The sequence below is a fragment of the Haemaphysalis longicornis genome, unplaced genomic scaffold (assembly GCF_048455015.1).
Source record: "Haemaphysalis longicornis isolate Haplotype H1 unplaced genomic scaffold, Haemaphysalis longicornis Haplotype H1 scaffold_9, whole genome shotgun sequence".
NCBI lineage: Eukaryota > Metazoa > Arthropoda > Arachnida > Ixodida > Ixodidae > Haemaphysalis > Haemaphysalis longicornis.
This window is the reverse complement of record NW_027526460.1, coordinates 145,490,431-145,508,375: the sequence shown is the minus strand read 5'-3', so window position 1 is coordinate 145,508,375 and position 17,945 is coordinate 145,490,431. Positions and strand designations below refer to the sequence as shown.

Here is a 17,945-nt window from a genome sequence, read left to right as displayed (position 1 = left end):
TTGCTTTTATTTAGAGGTTTACTTATTTAGACACCATTTATTTGAGGTACGTAATACATGAATACATGTTCAGGTATGATGACATGCACTATCAGGTAACGCGTATGAAAATGTGACCGCAGTCTTGGGATCAAACTAAGGGAGTTTTATGCGATGAAGCCAGGTACAGGCTATGAGGCATGCCACAGTAAAGTGCTAGAGATATCGCAGTATTGGATGACAACTGTACTGTTGACCATGATGCATTATGCTTTTGCTGAAATAGGTTCGCACTTTTTTGCTGAGTTACTTTCAGTTTCTTTCAGTTAGTCCATTAACTGATCAATCAACCGAACATAAACTCAGGGGTTTACTGCCTTGAACATATAAGTAAACTGTAGAGTTGATTTTAAGTGAGTTACTCTAACTGAGTTAGAATTGATTTTAAGTGTGTTACTTCACACAGTATTTTTGATCAGTGCACTACGTTCCTTTTGCACAGATGTAAAATATACATTGAGATCATGATCTATGAAGCCAGTCATGGTGAATGTGCTATGAAACTGCAGTCATAAAATATGCCTTATATTTTATTTGCATACATTTCCCAGTACGGCTACTCAGCATCTGTACATATTCCGAGTACGCATTTGCTTGATATAGAAGGCATAATTTATAATTTGCCTTGTAAAGTCCCTAAGAAAATGGTACGCCGCAGAGTTTCCTTTAAAAATTCTTACAATCTTTTAGGATGGCCATAACCACCATCATGGGGGTATTCTCAATGACAGCAAGACGTTTCTGCAGGGAAGTGTTATTTCTGAAGAATGCAGCAGCATAGCGAAAATAGGAAAACACTAGTGCGACTCTAGACGATACGAAGCTCATAATATTTGTGTAAGTTTCCCTGAAAGATGGCCCTCAGTCAGCAGTGATGAGCTTCCAATTTTTCTCGACAACCTAAACTCTCCTGTGACGCTGCAGTAAAACTATAATTGTGTGACAATTCAGCTTCCACTCATCAGGATATTTCAGACTAAAGCCCCTACTTTGAAGTGAAGCAAATTGCACTTTTCTTCTGGTCAGGCATGAAGAGAACAGTATATATACTCACTCATTTCATATGCAAGTATGAACTGCACTGATCTTCCATTGTTTGCAAAAATGTGATTGCCGTCTTCGGATAAAAAAGCCAAGGTAGTTTTACACGCTGAAACTAGAAATGGCTACAGGGAATGCCATAGTGGATGCTGGGAAATTGCACTCTTCGATGAACTCTACTTCTGACCATGTGTTGATGATCTTTCCTAAAATAGGTTCGTATTTTTGCTGCCAAGGTTTTAAGTTACTTTCACTTAATCCATTTGTCAATAATGCTATACAGTGTTCAAAAGCAAAAAATTCTGTTTGAAGTTTCCCATTTGTGGCACACCATTCTTCAGTTGGATACGTCCAAGGACACCGCAGGTTTTTTGCTAACCAATCAGTTGGCTTGTATTTTTTTTTCCACTCAGGCCGACAGGAAATTGTAAATTGAATAAAAGAATTCTATTTGTTCCCAGGTCTTCGCTTAAACACATGTATCACCAGCCATTTATACCATGGTGCAAACTGAAATGATTAACAGAAGTCAGCACGTTTAGAAGTGGTAGTGCACTGAAAATTGCACTTGATGGGAACAGGATGCGTCTTTCAGTCACAGTCATTTTCAGTGTAGTTTTCTTTTTTGCTTGCAGCATGGCTACATATTCAGTGGCTGCAGGTTTGCATGAAAAGTAAACAGACACAGCTGTCAAAAGATGTGGACACTTTATTATTGAGGGTACATGGGTATTGGGTTCAGACCTTGAAATTTATTTATACTCTAACAAAGAATAACTTTAGGCAGTGCCATCCTCTTGCAGTCTTGCAGGCAGTTCATTGTACCATTGTTTGCACAACGCCAGCAATCGCAGCATAGGCGTCTCTGCACTCCTTCCCGTCATGCTGCAAACCTGTAATGTTGAAAGGAAACAAAATACAGGGTACCCACAAGTGTTCTGTAATGACAAGCTTATCATTCACTGACAAGGAAACAGCATGGGTTGCTAAGGCATTTTGCTACAAAAGGCACTGAAACAGGGCAGGTTTCATGCAGTACTATTGTGGACCCATAGAGCACCTTCTGTAAGAGCTCGGTAGTCGTGTATACGATGCACACCAACGGTGGGATCCAATTGTGTACTTCTTTCCAGACGTGCCAGGCAGACAGGCCGAGAGATAATCGAAGCGTGTAACATTTGAAAACTGGGAGGCGATTGTGTTACATCGCCAGTACTTTGTGACAGAGTTCGCCTTCTTAACCAGTACATGCCGCCAAACACAAGTGCGGCATTGGACTTGATGTTCCTCCTTTATGAAACTCTGTTATCAGTTCGGCAGTGGTCCATAGCTGAAGTATCATGTGTGTCAAGTAAAAGGCTTTACCAGTGTTTGTCATATGAGGGGGGCGGGGGGAGAAGGGCAAGGAAGTACGTTCAAGTGGAATGTGTTCCATCTCTTTTCTTCTGCTGATGCCAACGTTTATGTTTAGTGCACATTCCACAAAAAACTAGTTGCGAATCATCACTCGACTTGTCTGCTTCGTTCGTCCCAGTCTTTTTCGTGCTGTTGTTAAGATGACACATACCAATTCGCCCAGCTCACCCCTCTGGATATGTTACGGTTGGCTATGCTACAGCTAGTAAAATATGAGCAACCACACGTAAAGACATACGATAAAAAAGCTTTCAAGGTGGGATTTACTGCAATAACTTCTTGTGCAAGAAGTTACTCCGGTAAGCACTCAGAATGATAAAAACCAACTTGATGTGGATAAGCAGAGTCCAATCATAGTGCTGTTGCAAGGGCAAAAGTTTTTGGCAGCAGGCACACGAAATTGCAGAACCAAGGAGGAGTACATGTACATCTCAGAGCAGCTCACAGGCTTCCGGCAGCACCAGGCTGCGATGAACTCCATTGCCAACGTAATGACAGAGCTAGAGCACACCCAGACTACCAGGCAGGTGACAGCCCTCGTGCTACTTGATGCAGTGGCGTAGCCAGGGGGGGGGGGGGGGGGGGGCTGACCGGGCTTCAGCCCCCCCCCCCCCCCCAAATTTTTCCGGCCATCGCCATGCTGCCTGTATCCTGTATGCCTGGTATGTCGCCTGTGAACAAAGCGGCATATTTTTCGAAAGTGCCACTAATGGCACTTTCCACGAAATGCTACGAAAATGCCACGAAAGTGCATGTCTACCCTTCGCATGGAAGGGAGCCAAGTCCGGCCGTGACAAAACGAAGCGCCTGAGGGGTGCGAACCGCTGAGGGATGATTTCGGAGGGGTGCAGCCCCAAAAGCGACGGCGCCTTCGGGTAAGCTCAGCGCACAAGACGCCAAAGGCATGCGTTGTATCCCTTTGTGCGAGACATGCGGCAAGACTGAGTTGTTCTCAGCAGAGGAGATTGACTCGTCCGGGGAAGCATGGAGTGGTCTGCACCACGGTCCGCACTAACTCGCGGCGGAAAAAAAGAGGGACCGCCAGCCATTGATGGTTGAAGACTGGTACAATGCAGGCCTGAAAGGGAACAGACGATCTTTGTATGTTAAGCAGAACAATGTGCAAGCGGCAGTGGCTGATCACGGCCGCTCCCTCTCCTAGAAAGGGGGAGATCAAGTGGCCGTGGGCACACATTCAAGACTCGTGCAAGGTAACTGAAGAATGCGATGGGCTACGTAATGGGTGAAACGTGCAGTTTAGCTGAATGAATGCCGTGCGCGGGCAGAGGGCCTTTGCGATTGAGACACACCGCAAGGTACGCCCCTCTTCCTCGCGTCAGCCCTTCATTCTTCCTTTTTCACGTTTCTGTCGAGGCCCGGAGGGTTTTGTTGGAGTGGGCTCAGATTGCGCGCACTGAGTGTTGTCCCCTTCCGATGGCGATGTTGCGACAGTCAATTTCACCCCCGCGATTAGGCAGATTTGTTCGGCGGTATTCTCCCCTAACCTAGGAAACTGCAAAACAGCGGGTCGACAAAAAGGGCTGCTGCGGCTCCCCGAGCCAGTTCCAGACTTTATCCTAAATGTGAAGGCACGACGGTCACCAGCCCTGCCACAGGCAGACGGCGTCGCGACAGTAACAACGATCAGATGGCCATATTCGACCTCTATCACAACTAAAGCACCTCCGTTGCGTCCACGATCGCTTTTTCCCAGGACGGCGGCTGCCCAGAGCAGTGTATATTCAGGGGCCGGAGTCACAACAGCGATATCGAATAGTAAGTCATTTTCTTCCAGTGACTAATCCTTACATGATCACTGATGTCTTTTGACGATGGAGGTTGCATTGTACGTTAAGTTGTGCGGTGCAGATCAATTATGCATTCTTTGATATTTAAATATTCACTTCGTAATATTTACACGATGCCACAGTACCTTGTGTCTCCGAGCTAAAAAATGTCTATCTTGTTTTATTCCGAATGCAGTATTTGCGTTTGAATTGGTAATTGAAAGCACCCACGGTGGAGCGGATAGGCGACTTTTAATGAGGGAAAATGTAAATTCAACTCCTGTAAAGGCCCAAATATTTTATTATGCACGAAGTTGGAGAGGATTACTCAGAGTGTATCGGGACAGCGTAGCATCAGTACATGAAGAATGAAATATATATTTGTTCTGGCTGCAATCCACTGCTACACCCAATTTTAAAACCATAGCAGTGTGCGCAGCGCAAGTGAAGGACTTTCGTACTGGTGGCAAAGAAGAGAGAGAGAGAGAGAGAGAAACAACTTTTGCTGAGCCCATTTCAGGTGACGCTCGCAGGCGTCAGACGGGGTGGAACCCTATTCACGAGTCCCATATGAGTCCAATAGCTCCTGGCCCCTGGACGCGAGCTCTTGCTGCGTCGACAGGTCGGGGCTGGACATCAAGATCTCCCATCGCTCGGGTAGGGGGGATGCCTTTCTGGTAGAATTTTCCTTTAACACTTCCTGGCCTTCTTTGAAGTTCTGTGGGCGCAGGACTATCGTTCTTTCAAGGCTCAATCGGTCGTGCATGACAACAGAATTTCCTAATTAAATAAACGGCCACATACAACAGGCCCTCTCAAGAGCACCAGCACACCTCCGCCAGCCTCCTCCCCTCACGCCCCCCCCCCCCCCCCACGCACACACACACACACACACGGGTGCGCGCCAATGTGATTCTTCCCGGATCCACAACTGATACATTCTAAAATGTTGCATGAAGCACATTTTGAGCAATCGTCAGCATTTCTTAAGTAACCGAAATAACCAAGGAATTATCACAGTAAACAACTTTGCAATTTTTAGCCAATCTATCCTGTCGTAGCCTGAAACCATGCTTTAGTTTGAACATCACGGTCGCTGTCAACCAAGGAAATAGTTTAACTGCGTCATTACTGTCCGTTTCATGCTAAAGCATGGTAGTCTTTGGTCTTTCTGTATGCGGGGCCATGCCAATACGCATGTTTTCTTGGTGCACTCCGGGAAACAAAATGCTGACTTTTTCGGGCATTGCACCATGCCCGAAGGTCATGCTGGCTCTGCACAGCTGCCCAATCCTCCGTTTTCTGGTGGACCAAGCAGATTTCAAACATAATTTCCATTTCCCGCGTCTGCAACGAAAACTACAAAACTTCTGTGCGCCCTATACATTCCAGAGCCGCCCATGCTCATGAACTGCAAATACTTTTTTTTATCATTTAGCTTTAAAACCGGCAGTGTGTACTCGGCTGAAAAATGACAGCGCACGCGTCAGCTAAAAAGTATGTCCTTTCATTAAAGTTTGAAACCAAAATGGTAGGACCGCATTATAACTCTTTCATCAGATCTCACGACAAAATTCAAAACGTAGCAATATTTTGCTCAGCTTGCACAGAACATGCCTACCCGCAAGAGTATGGTCAGACATCGCCGTATTTGCGTTATTATTTTTTCTTGCTAAATATAAAGTTCGATACAGCATTGAATGGCGAACTTTGCAGTGACTTGCTCTACATCATCTGGGAGTGGTAACTAAAGGGGGTGGCTGCTCCAGAAAAGGTATAACTTGATAGTACACGCCTTCAGGCAGATTATAGGGCATTTATGCACGAAGCATTGAAAACGTGACCGCTAGGAATGCAACTATTTGAGAACACCAAGCTCATTACAGCAGACTCTACATTTGGGTTGTGCAGAAATGTCAACCAGATTCATTATGTTACAAAAGCACAAGCTTCTCCGCCCCGATGAGACTCAAAACAGAAGCGCAAATTTAAACTGGCATGACTTAACAAATACCGATGGCTGAATTATTCCGCTTTGTGTGTGGACTAATATTGCCAGGTTCATGTAATTTTCGCCCTTAACAGCGCTGTTCTTGCGCGTGATAAGATCAAATGATAAGATCAATGAAGGCCCCTCTAAAATCGCGCAATCATGTTCCTTGGCGATGACTTAGGTCGTTGGGCACCAATCATCCAACAAGATCCTGTGCTGTCATAGTGAAATCGCCGCCGGAAAGTGGGCGGGGATTCGCCATTGCTTCAAATGTTTAATTTAATATATCGATAATTCCTTTGAAGTTTGCTGTACGACTGATATCATTGTTATCGAGACAAGGCAGTCTTTTTAATGAACCAAACATGTATTTTATCTTCATAGCCTTTAACCCTTTGAGGGTTTTTGCCGTACGTGTACTGCGGCGGTTTTCCGTCCCGCAAGGTCTTTGCCGTACGGGTACGATTTCGAGCATCCGTTTGAAATTTCGCGCCATATTAACGATGCATGCTCCCTGGGAGGTGCTGCCACCTCCTGGGACTTACAAGAAGTGTTTGAAATTTGATTGTGCTACCTTCTTGCGGTGAAAAACAGAACTCTCTGGCTTCGGCACGTTACGGCGTCTGTACATGTTAATGCGTTTCGTGGTTTCAGTTTCGCCACGTGATCGCATCGGAGGCGCGCGAAACTTGATTGACGCTCGCTATCAGGGGTGGCGGAAGTTGATTTCGATCTATATTGGCGCTGCTCTTATCTTGTTTATTACCCACGCTCACTAGGTATTCTTGCTCTCCTTGCTTGGAACTGAAGTAACCTAATCGGAGACTCCATTGTGGGGGCGGCGGAAGTTGATTTCTATCTATATTGGCGCTGCTATTAGCTTGTTTATCACCGGCGTGCATGAGTTATTCTCGCTCTCCTCGTTTACTGGGTTGCCTTCGAGTTCTTCAGATGCACGGCAAAGCGGCGATATGGCCCAACGAACTGCCCGCTCTGATGACACCGACCGCGATGACTGTTCTGACTCTGAGTTTACTCCTTTCACCGAGTCTGAATCGGAAGACAGCCTTTCTTCGGAAGAAGACAGCTCATTTTCGGACATGCGCTGTATGTGTGCAGACTTCGATAAGGCACTGTGCATAGACCCGTGTTTCAAGGAATACCACACTCTGAAATACTATTGAACATTTTTCAGTTCTAAGTGATGCTGACCCCAAAATACTGTTCCTGATAATTTTTTACCATTTAATCATGACTTTAGACATTTTGTACATTCCAAATCCGCAATAAACTAATTTACCACCAGGGAAAGTTCTTTTCAAAAAAATTCGACCCTCAAAGGGTTAAGGGTGCTTGCAAACTTCCGCGCTTTTTTTTTCTATCAGGGGGGGGAGGGGGGGAATAAAGGGTGCCTTCAACAACCTCCAGCACCCTGTCATCTCCCTGGCCATAAAGGAGGCCGGCATTGCGGACAAGCTGCGGGGCTCCGTCGAGGCGTTCATGACGGGCCTCATGGCACAAAGGCAGGTAGGCAACGCCCTGTCGGTGCCTCAACCAGTGGATGTGGGCACCCTGTAGGGCACAGTCGTCAGCCCCTTACTCTTCAACATGGTCACAGTGGCACTATCAGACGGCCTGCCCAGTAGAAGGGCGCACAGGGTGTACCTGTCTGTGTAAGCCGCCGCCGCGGCCCTGTAGGCACTAGGCCCCATGGCGGGCTGCCGAGGCGTCGTTCTGCAGCTGCAGGCACCCCCGGATGCAGTGCGGGCCAAGCTCGCCAATGTCAGCCTGCAGCTGTCGGGCACCGAGATGGAGGCGATGCTTGTTCACTGGGACACCCAGGCCTGCTGCAGGGTCACATGCCTGCAAATTGACAGCGAGCAGCTCAGGTGGAAGACCAGGGTGTGCTACCTGGGGCTCATGCTGGACCACCGAGATGGCTTCTACCAGGCCGCCAAGCAGCTCCGTGCCAGGACCGGATGGCCACCTCGGCTGTGAGTAAGGTGGCCACCCAAGACTGTGGCTGCTCCCAACAGACAGCCTTTGGCTGTAGGGCTGCTGATGTGTGCGCTGCCGCTGGTCACCTTGCCGAAACCAAATTGGTGGCAGTTGGAGGGTGACTACCGCAAAGGCGCCTGTGCTTGGTTTGGAGCTCACAGTGCCACAAGTCGCTGGCCAAGGCGGGGGTGTGGACAATCAGGATGGCGGTAGATCAGCAGGCCCTGAGCCACATTGACTGGCTGCAGCGCGCCAAAGGGGGAGGCCTCCTCTGCAGTAGCTGCGCATCCACCAGCACTCGTTCATTGCTCCACCACACCACCTCAATTAAGGACTGATGCCACAACCAACGTGCTCCATCGCAAGGAATGAAGGAAACTGGCCACGAGGTACTTTCCATTGGTTGCCACATTTGATGAGCTCATGGCAAAAATGTCTGCATACCGCGCTGCAAACCACGTGCAGCTTTGGAAGAGAGACACTAGAACTATCACAGGAGTGAAAAAGCGTGATGTAAAGATTGACAGCAAGATGCCCAAGACCCTGAAGTATTACCAGATACTGAGATTTAATTAGGCTCCAACCAATACAATGCAAAAAGGCAAAAAAAGGCAAAAAACCCAACGTTTCGAAGCCGGCTCGGCTTCTTCAGGGGTGACAGTGGCCACGCTGCAGCTGCGTCTTATAGTCTCACATTTGCTGGCCTCGCACAAAGCCCTTCGCTGCGGCACGTAATCCGTGTGTGTACACCAAGGGGAGAGTGCCAAGCGAGCGATTAACATTCCCAGGTGTGCGTTGAATATGCCACGATTCGAGGAAAAGCCGCTTCCTCCAGTTCGTTTCCCTTTCGAGGATGGCCGTTCCGGAGAAGTCAATTTTGTGGTCGGCCACTTCGCAGTGTTCGGCGACAGCGCTGCGGACTCTATTTTGTTTCCGGACGTCGTTCTTGTGTTGTCTAATCCTCTCCGGCAGGTTTTTGGTCTCACCGATGTACGAGGCGTTGCACCCCGCGCACGGAATGCGGTAGACGACCCCAGGTGCCTTCTCTATTGTCAGCCGGTCTTTGGGGCGGGGGATTAAGCGGCCTATAGTTGTCGAAGGCTTGTGGGCTATGTGTACTCCTACCCCTTTAAAAATGCGGGCCAAGGCCTCGCTTGTTCCTGGGATATACGGCACCGGCACGCGTTTCAGGGGTCCGGCGGTTGAAGTTCTTGGAGAGTTTGTCACCCTCTTCTGCTCTTTGCAGCGGGTCACGGAGTGAATTAACTTTTTCGGGTAGCCGTTTTTCTTGAGGTCCGCAAATACAAGGCTTACTTCTTTCTTACGTTCTGATTCGGACGAACAAATTGCATCAGCTCTGTTAATTAAAGACGACACAACTGAGGCTTTGTGGTTAGCGGGGTGGGCCGAATTAAAATGAAGGTAGCGGCCGGTGTGCGTAGGCTTCCTGTGAACGGAGAACACCAGGCCCCTGCCTCCTCTTGTCACTTGGGCGTCAAGAAAGGGAATGGAGCCGTCTCGTTCACATTCAACCGTGAACTGGATGGCGGGATGAACTGAATTTAGGCGTTTTTTCAGGCTGTCAACTGCGGAGGTCTTCACTATGCAGAAGCAGTCGTCTACATACCGAAGAAAAAGTTTTGGTTTCGGCCGGAAGGAGCTCAAAGCCTTCCCTTCCACGTGTTCCATCGTCAAGTTCGCCATTGTTACAGAGATGGCGGCCCCCATTGTGGTTCCAGTTTGTTGTTTGAAAATTTGCCCATTATGGGAAAAATATGTGCTGGCCAAGCAGAACTCGAGTAGGCGGCATATCTCGTCGGCAGTGAGCGGCGTCCTTCCTTTCTTTTAGGGTTGCGTCATTTTCGAGGGCAGTTCGGGCCGCGGATACAGCCAGCGGTACAGGAACACTAGTGAACAATGACACGACGTCGAACGAGACCAGGCTCTCGTCTTCGTCAATGCACACCTGTGACGCAAGTTGCACGAAGTGTCTGGAGTTGCGTACATGAGTCGCGGTCTTCCCGGCGAGGGTGGCGGGGATGCGGTGCAGGAAATTTGAAAGGGCTCGGCACGGGGATGATGTGAAGTCTACGATCGGGCGAAGGGGGGCGCCAGGTTTGTGGATCTTCGGTAATCCGTAGAAACTAGGTGCGGAGCCGTTCCGACAGATCAAGCGAAGGTATAGAATTTTTTGTTCCGGGTGGTTCTTGAAAATCGCCGCGAGTAACTTGTTCAGCTGCGTCTGCGTTTGGTTTGTAGGATCCCTCTTTAACTTCGTATACGCGTCTCCGTCCAAGAGAGCCGAAACCTTCCGGTCGTAGTCCTGACGGTCTAACACCACCGTCGAGTTGCCCTTGTCGGCAGGTAGGATGACAATGCTTTCGTCTTTTCGAAGTTCCTGGAGTGCTCGGTTTTCCTCTGCGGTCAAAAAAAAAAACGGCTACCCGAAAAAGTTCATTCACTCCGTGACCCGCCGCAAAGAGCAGAAGAGAGTGACAAACTCTCCAAGAACTTCAACCGCCGGACCCCTGAAACGCGTGCCGGTGCCGTATGTCCCAGGAACAAGCGAGGCCTTGGCCCGCATTTTCAAAGGGGTAGGAGTACACATAGCCCACAAGCCTTCGACAACTATAGGCCGCTTAATCCCCCGCCCCAAAGACCGGCTGACAATAGAGAAGGCACCCGGGGTCGTCTACCGCATTCCGTGCGCGGGGTGCAACGCCTCGTACATCGGTGAGACCAAAAACCTGCCGGAGAGGATTAGACAACACAAGAACGACGTCCGGAAACAAAATAGAGTCCGCAGCGCTGTCGCCGAACACTGCGAAGTGGCCGACCACAAAATTGACTTCTCCGGAACGGCCATCCTTGAAAGGGAAACGAACTGGAGGAAGCGGCTTTTCCTCGAATCGTGGCATATTCAACGCACACCTGGGAATGTTAATCGCTCGCTTAACACTCTCCCCTCGGTGTACACACACGGATTACGTGCCGCAGCGAGGGGCTTTGTGCGAGGCCAGCAAATGTGAGACTATAAGACGCAGCTGCAGCGTGGCCACTGTCACCCCTGAAGAAGAAGCCGAGCCGGCTTCGAAACGTCGGGTTTTTTGCCTTTTTGCATTGTATTGGTTGGAGCCTAATTAAATCTCAGTTCAGTAACTTCCCAACCAGACAGAAGTCTGTCGAAATGTTCACTTTCAAGATTACCAGATACGTTAGTGCTGCATCCATGGGGGCATGAAGTTCGTGAGCAGCAATAATGGCCGCGTGCACATAAATTATTGCAAGTCCCTCCTTGAAAACGTTTTTGTTACATTTACCCGCGGTTGCTCATTTCTTGCTAGCCATAACATAGCTAATCTCCAGGCTCAAGCCTTACTAGTTTCACTATGCACATTGCTGTTCGGCTTGCCTGAGCACATTATCACAAAATGCGATGTATGCCTGGCTCCATTGAAACATATAGTTTTATCGCTTGTGCATAAAGCAGCGCAGATCTATCTGTCTTGCTGGTGGAAAAAACATCTCTGTAGACAGCAAACGGGAGCCGACTGAAATTTTAAAAAGGAATTTTCACGGATGCCGGAAGAGTGGGTTCAAAAGAAATTTACTGGCAGGTTGTCATGCGGTCCCAGTCGGCTAACGAGAAACAACTGCCGCGAAAAATTTATACAAGGGATTATCACGGATGCAATGAGAATAGCCACAGCCATATCAAGTTTTGTGCTATGCCAGGCAATTAGGCAAGGCTTGCGAGTTGATCTTGCCTTATTTTGTAGGAGCCTCGCACTTACCACCTGGCGGATGTACTGTCAGGCAGGCTCTGTGAGTAAAACAACAACAAAAAACATTCCGGCGAAGCCACGAGTAATTGTCTACTGCAACAGGGTTTTCCGAAGGCGCACAAAAATAGAAGCGTGTCATACATTCGCTGTAAGCCCCCGCCGATTAGGTTAAGCTTTTGGATACAGCTTATTTTATTAGGCATCAAACACAGAGTATTTCATGGGAAATACAGGACAATTACATGACCTACATATGTTTCTTTCCAGTCGCAAGTGGTTCACACTTGCGACTGGAGCGGAGAAGCGACGAGATTTCTGCCGCTTTCCTTGTTCGTTTGGTCTCGACCAATTTTTGTCGCCGCGGACAGCAATCGCGTCGCTTCTATCGCTCCAGTCGCAAGTGCGAACGGGCCTTCACACTTGCGCTGCGTAGCCACACCACATCGCAATCTAAACCCATTTTTCGTGATTCACGCCGCCGTTAAAGCATGCACTGCCCATGTCAACACAACATTTCAATCTGCTATCAGGAATTTCACGATAGGCAAGCGCTTAAGCTTATTATATGTGGAATGTTGGAAGCGGTCTCGAAATGTTATTAGAAAGTACGCCTTGCTGCTAAGGTTGAGGCTCTGAACAGGGTGGACAAAGGGGGTGATCGTCATTTCCACAGGGACGGTCGTCATTTCAGTGCACAGGCGCAACAATACCTGCACCCACGCAGGAAAAATATGGAATACAATGCGATCGCTCCACGAACAAATCTGTCGTCAAAACTTGTTTTATCTCCCTTTTTTTTCCCCCTGAACACTGAGTTCATGGAAATACGCACGTGGAGCGTGCACCTTCTGCAAAAGAAAAACAACCGGACCCAAAAAGTTCACGTAAAAGGAATGTTTAAAGTAAACAAGAAGGCCAAAATAAAAATAACCGAGCACTAATAACAGAGCACATGGATGCCTCACCTTTTTTACTGCGGGCAGTGGCATCTGCAGTGTGCTGAAACTCAACACACCACACCATGATGAATAACCAGATTCTTCTTGCGTGAAAGCGACGATTGCATCGGTCGAATTTTAAGGTATATGCATGTCTTTAACACATTTTCCCTTCAGTAGCTAACTTCTGCAATCTCAACACAAAGAAGCCCGCTTGAAGATCAAGAGCTTTCCGCCATTTTGGCCAAGCGCGGGGACTAGGCAGACTAGGGAGGCATTCTAGCGCTTTAACGAAGACTAGGGAAAAATTTCTGGGGAGAAACAACAACTAAACAAACAAATCTAGCGCCAAAAAAATAATGACGTCATGCATATTTTAATGACGTCACACACATTGACCAATCAGCGTTTCCAGCCATTTCTCCCCCTATACGGATGTGTGTAGCTCACGCTGCAAAAGAGGACCTCTGCCGCGCCACGCGTGCTTTACTTCCACCGCGTGGAACGGACCTCCCCAGTCGTCCCGCTCGCTGGGAGGAGGTCTTGCTGCGGAGGCTTCGAGGTGGGGTGGCGTTATCCCTAGCAGTTACTCACGCTTGGCCTGCCCGATAGGCCTCCTGCGCTGGAGTTTTGGCGACATGCAGCGCCCCTAGCGGCCGACGCCTCTGGGTAGTACAAAAGCAGACGACCCTCGTCGCCCTCCATGTGTTTTCAATTACAAGCCAGAGTGAAAGTTGGTTGTGGCGCTTTGTGGCGTGTTTAAATTACTGCATACTGTATGAAATAGCCCTTAAAGTAGCTGCAGAGGCTAAACAAAATAATATCCGGTAAAAGAAGCCGATTTGTCGGCTTTCTTTTGAGCGAGCTGTCGCGGTGGTCGCGGCGTGGGACAGTATCGCCAGGTCGGGTGGTTTAACTGTTTGACGACAGTTACAGTTTTTTCTTCACGCGTGCGGTCGACAAAGGAAAGTTCACGAGTAGCATAAACACGGAACGCTGCTCATCTTACATCCTGAGGTAACTGCAAAAGGTTGCTTCATCGGGAGCATGCAAGCGAACGCAAGAATTGCGCAGCCGACTCAGCTGACACTGCTGGCCTGGCACCGCCTTTGGAACGAGTAGAAATTTTGTTTCGTATTTTCGCAAACTAAATGATTCTTGCGTAACGTTTTACGCCGCGCGGTTTACGAACGGCAGGGTACATGTATACTAGCGAGTAGGTGGGGCAATAGCGCCAAATAAACAAATTAAGCGCTAATAAAGGACGCGAAACACGCACCAAATCACGCGCCCGCTGCCTGCAAAGATGTGTACTTCTATAACATCACATAACACAGCAAAAAATAACACAGCCGCATACACGGCGCGGGGCCCCGAATATTTATATACGATCATCGCTGACTGTTGGTTTCCTAGTGCAGGGGTCGTCGAATCTGAACGCCGACACGCCAGTTTTGACTTCAAATAGAGTTAGACAGCGAGACAAGAACAGAGAATTGGCGTCCTCCGGTTTAATTGCCCCCCCCCCCCCCCCCATATTCACACTTCGCCAGATTATTGTCTAATAGTATTAGAAATTCGCTAAATTTTTTCTCTGTGCATTCAAAGCTTCCTCCTCCTCCTCCCCCCCCCCCCCCCCCCCTGATTTTCCGTCCAGCCCTCCGCCGTGTCGGCTGCATGGAACTCGGCCGTTGCTGACCCTCATTCTAGGCTATTAAGTGCCAACTGGGAATGTATGCTGCAAGAGCGTAATTAAGTAAAGTGAGAGCAAACAAGGAAGGCGAGCGGTCTCTTAGGTCGCCCGACCACTTTGTTTTACGGCCACTAATTTCGGAATCGCAAAACAGATTTCACGCTTCTGACGGTCGCGGCATTTTGTCACTGAGACACGCAACAAAACGGCAAGCTAACGCTGCACCATATATTCGTAACGGCGACGCAAACGAGCACTGTTTAATGAAAGTGCACGCATAGTGTGCAGGTACGCAAAAGAGCGGCGCACCGCAGCAGGCGAGCCTGCGGTCCGCCGGACTCGCTGGCTTTTTAAAGCGCGATCATCGCCGATTGCGTCACTCTTCTTTTTTGATCGGCTGTTTTTGAGAAGTCTTTGTCACCTAGAGTATTAGTTTAAAACTAGAAATTTTACTAAAAATTTCACGTCGTACGACCATCGATCGGTGAACCTGCGAGTAGCAGACGCCGTCACGGTCCCGGCACTTTCGTCGTCGCTGTAAACGTGTTTAGCGCTGCAAAGCTCATTCCCCTAATGCCAAGTTGATCGCCAGAAGATATCGGATTCGTCGGGGATGGGCTGGTGTCTATGTCGCAAAAAAATCGGGAGCATCGAGCTCATTTTGCTTCTGTCAACACGGGATCCTATGGGACCCGCACAGCTTTGTACTACCCGGAAGTACTGCCCGGAAGCCGCTTGCGCAGCGCCCCCTGGGCAGCGCAGGAGGCCTATATCACGGCCCGTTTGCGGACACCTGCCTCTTCTGTGTGACTCCTACGTCGGAAGCTGACATTAAACACCTACTCTGGACTTGCTCAGGTCTCAGAAACGCCCGAATTCAACACCTTCGAGGCACAGAGCTCCATCCTGGGAGACCCCCAGATCTTAAGCGTTGGAAATGGGGTTCTGCGTGCAACTGGTGCAATGTTGTACCAGAGTCCTTCAATGCTTTACTGGTCACGAAACTGCTCCGTAACTCAATGGGAGAGCTTCATATGCTGCGTTGGCCGCCGCGCGGTGGCGCCACCCTCTCACTGAGGTCACTCCTCGGGCGGCGTTGCGCTGGCTCGAACGGCGGAGCCGCGGCGAGTTGTGTTTGTTTTGTGCGGGAAAAAAAAATGTAACGTGCATCTCGCGCTCTTGTGATGCGACTTAAGTAGTGCAACGACGATGCCTAACATGTGTTGCGTCCCGGGATGTCGTTCCTTGTACAACGATACCACAGAAAATGTTTCCTTGTTGTGTTGAACGAGCGACGGGGAGCTGCGAGAGAAATGTAGGCGCGCCATTCCAAAGCAAGAAACGCGATATTTCAGCTTCGATTATAAGTGTGTGACAGTGCGTGGAAATGCACTGTGTGTGAGAATGGAAAAAGCAATGTACCCTTTTGAGAGCAACGTGGACCTAGAACTGTACAAGCTTAAGCAGCCGATGTTTGTCTTATCAGTCACGTTGTAGCGGTGCGCTTCATTACCTGTTTGCAAACTTGTATTACCTTGCACTCAGGCTCGCGCGTAAAAAAGCTTTGGGACGTCCTTGTGCTTTTACTTTTCATATTTCCGCAAATTATCCCTTAGGGTTCGTCTTGTTTGTTTTGTAACCGCGCGTGGCCGATTCCGGTTTCTTATTTGGCGTTTCAACCGAAGCGCGCGTTTGCACTTTTTGTCGTACGTCCCGTCGGGCAATACTGTTTGATTGAAAAGGGTGCCACCTTGTCGCCAGCTTGATTTTTTGTTTCTTTGACAATGTTCTCGATCCCATTTCCATGGATCTGAAATTAATAACGTTCCGAGAGTAATGCATGCATAGCAAACGCCGCGCAACTCACTTTATTGACGTTCATCTGTGCACCTCACACTGCGGACTGCTTCTTCGACGTTTGTGTTTCATTCTAGTCTTCTATAGAACAGGAGCTCGCTAGCTCGCTGCGTTCAGAAAAGCTTTGCGTCGTTCTTGGCTACGTGGCAATGTTCTGTTTCCTCCGTGTGCTCCACATCGCAGCGCCAAAAAATAAATTTTTGTAAGCTGGACCACGGTCTTTTGTCTCCCTTCGTAACATTGAACTTTTGTTGCGTGTGATAAAATCAGTTTTATTGTTCTTTTTTCGCTTCCTGTTTTTGCAAGGATTGCAAAGCGTGGAAGCGGAAAGACACATGGTGCAACATGTATCTCTTCGTGTTTTGATCCTTCGCGTTTCTGCAGCGTTTTTAGAGGTTCTCAAGTATGTACCCACTCATTGAAACGACAATACTATTGGGCTATCTGTTTTAGTGTTCTGTGCATTCCAGAGCAATTCAACGGATTCATTAAGCGTAGTCTGAACGATGCGTACTTGGTTTCTTTCAGTTTTTTTATTGTATTATCGATAGGCCCGCAGCAGTCCGTCACTACGCAGCTACCGTATGTGTGGTATTTACAACTTTTGCTTTAAGAAAAGAAGAAATAGAGATTTAAAAATCCGAAAACACGACGGCGCAGCACTTGCGCCAGAGCACGCAGAAGCCGTTGCCGTTCGCGGCCGAAGTCTACGGTAATTTACTACGAAAAATAAAACCCAATTGGAGGCAGGTGATGACTGGACTATTCATCGCTAACTACTACGAAAAACTCCCCCCACCTTCCCGAAGGGGATCGTGCGGAAATGCGAATGCATTGGGTGCACCGATGAGTGCGCTGCGGCAAGCAGTAACGGAGAGAGGCGTGCGCTCCACTGCATTTATATACATTTTCCGAGCGCAGCGAGCGGAGAGAGGGTACGCGGAGAGGAGAGAGACCCGCGCAACACGCCCGCCCCGCGCGCGAGCTCTCTCTCCCGCCGAGCTCCGCGATGCGAGCGCCCTCACACGCCCGAGCGTGCTCCTCCTCTCCACTCACTCTCCGCTACTCCGCCCGAGCTCCGCAATGCGAGCGCCCTCACACGCCCGAGCGCGCTTCTCCTCTCCCCTTGCCCTCCGCTACTCCCGCCCGAGCTACCACCTGCTCCGGTGGCTAGGCGCGCCACAGCTGTTGCTAGGGGCGAGGAGGAGCGCGGAGAGATAACACCTGCCGGCGCACGCCGACGGAGCACGACAACCCCCGACTAAGAAATGCATTCGCATGACGACGACGACGACGAAGGCAGAACTACGAGGTGCGCGCTCACGTGCGCTCGCGCTGGAGGAATGCAGGCGCACGCCGACGGAGCACGACAACCCCCGACTAAGAAATGCATTCGCA

At 49.1% G+C, this 17,945-nt stretch overlaps 1 long non-coding RNA gene across 4 annotated transcripts; it reads right to left on the bottom strand.

The window, feature by feature from the left end:
* Window positions 1–5,186: 5,186 nt before the first annotated feature.
* Window positions 5,187–13,432, bottom strand: LOC144153831 (uncharacterized). 4 transcript variants are annotated; one of them, XR_013319389.1, is made up of 2 exons: window positions 13,025–13,432; window positions 5,187–8,554 (listed from the first exon to the last, which is right to left on the bottom strand). It is a non-coding gene; the product is annotated as an uncharacterized LOC144153831 (long non-coding RNA). The 4 variants fall into 4 exon arrangements; XR_013319390.1 differs by having other exon boundaries at window positions 5,187–8,516; XR_013319388.1 differs by having other exon boundaries at window positions 5,187–8,139.
* Window positions 13,433–17,945: the final 4,513 nt, after the last annotated feature.